This window comes from Triticum urartu, chromosome 5A (assembly GCF_056163025.1).
Source record: "Triticum urartu cultivar PI428250 chromosome 5A, HENAU_Tu73, whole genome shotgun sequence".
In the NCBI taxonomy this organism is placed as follows: Eukaryota; Viridiplantae; Streptophyta; class Magnoliopsida; order Poales; family Poaceae; genus Triticum; species Triticum urartu.
Genome location: NC_141877.1, coordinates 512876592 through 512878906, shown reverse-complemented (window position 1 = coordinate 512878906; position 2315 = coordinate 512876592).

Sequence of the window (2315 nt, the reverse complement as noted above, 5' to 3'; positions counted from 1 at the left end):
CCCTCTTTCTCCACTAGGGCCCATTAAGGCCCATTGACTACCCGGAGGGTTCCGGTAACCTCCCGGTACTCCGGAAAATGCCCGAACTCATCTGAAACCATTCCGGTGTCCAAACATAGCCTTCCAATATATCGATCTTTATGTCTCGACCATTTCGAGACTCCTCATCATGTCCGTGATCACATCCGGGACTCCGAACTACCTTCGGTACATCAAAACACATACACTCATAATACCGATCATCATCGAACGTTAAGTATGCGGACCCTACGGGTTCGAGAACTATGTAGACATGACAGAGACTCACCTCCGGTCAATAACCAGTAGCGGAACCTGGATGCTCATATTGGTTCCTACATATTCTACGAAGATCTTTATCGGTCAAACCGCATAACAACATACGTTGTTCCCTTTGTCATCGGTATGTTACCTGCCCGAGATTCGATCGTCGGTATCTCAATACCTAGTTCAATATCGTTACTAGCAAGTCTCTTTACTCATTTTGTAATGCATCATCCCGTGACTAACTCATTAGTCACATTGCTTGCAAGGCTTATAGTGATGTGCATTACCGAGAGGGCCCAGAGATACCTCTCCGACAATCGGAGTGACAAATCCTAATCTCGATCTATGCCAACTCAACAAACACCATTGGAGACACCTGTAGAGCATCTTTATAATCACCCAGTTATGTTGTGACGTTTTGTAGCACACTAAGTGTTCCTCCGGTGTTCGGGAGTTGCATAATCTCATAGTCATAGGAACATGTATAAGTCATGAAGAAAGCAATAGCAATAAACTAAACGATCATAGTGCTAAGCTAACGGATGGGTCTTGTCCATCAAATCATTCTCTAATGATGTGATCCCGTTCATCAAATGACAACACATGTCCATGGATAGGAAACTTAACCATCTTTGATTAACGAGCTAGTCAAGTAGAGGCATACTAGGGACACTCTGTTTGTCTATGTATTCACACATGTACTAAGTTTCCGGTTAATACAGTTCTAGCATGAATAATAAACATTTATCATGATATAAGGAAATATAAATAACAACTTTATTATTGCCTCTAGGGCATATTTCCTTCAATTAATACATATAAAACAACCAAATCAGATAATATAATAGCATGGAACAATAAAAAAAATTATAGATACGTTGGAGACGTATCAGGCATCCCTAAGCTTAATTCCTGCTCGTCCTCGAGTATGTAAATGATAAAAACAGAATTTTTGATGTGGAATGCTACCTAACATATTTATCCATGTAATTCTCTTTATTGTGGCATGAATGTTCATATCTGTATGATTCAAAACAAAAGTTTAATATGACATAAAAACAATAATACTTCAAGCATACTAACAAAATAATTATGTCTTCTCAAAATAACATGGCCAAAGATAGCTTATCCCTACAAAATCATATAGTCTGGCTATGCTCCATCTTCATCACACAAAATATTTAAATCATGCACAACCCCGATGACAAGCCAAGCAATTGTTTCGTACTTTTATCGTTCTCAAACTTTTTCAACTTTCACGCAATACATGAGCGTGAGCCATGGACATAGCACTATAGGTGGAATTGACAGTGGTTGTGGAGAAGACAAAAAGAAGGAGATAGTCTCACATCAACTAGGCGTATCAATAGGCTATGGAGATGCCCATCAATAAATATTAATGTGAGTGAGTAGGGATTTCCATGCAACGGATGCACTAGAGCTATAAGTTTATGAAAGCTCAAAACGAAAATTAAGTGGGTGTGCATCCAACTCGCTTGCTCACGAAGACTTAGGGCAATTTTGAGGAAGCCCATCATTGGAATATACAAGCCAAGTTCTATAATTAAAATTCCCACTAGTATATGAAAGTGATATCATAGGAGACTCTCTATCATGAAGATCATGGTGCTACTTTGAAGCACAAGTGTGGTAAAAGGATAGTAACATTGCCCCTTCTCTCTTTTCTCTCATTTTTTTTATTTGGGCCTTCTCTCATTTTTTTGGCCACTTTTTTTGTCCGGAGTCTCATCCTGACTTGTGGGGGAATCATAGTCTCCATCATCCTTTCCTCACATGGGACAATGCTCTAATAATGAAGATCATCACACTTTTATTTACTTACAACTCGATACTTAGAACATAATATGACTCCATGTGAATTTCTCCGGCGGTGTACCGGGATGTGCAATGAATCAAGAGTGACATGTATGAAAGAATTATGAATGGTAGCTTTGCCACAAATACGATCTCAACTACATGATCATGCAAATCAATTTGACAATGGTTGAGCGTGTCATAATAAATGGAAC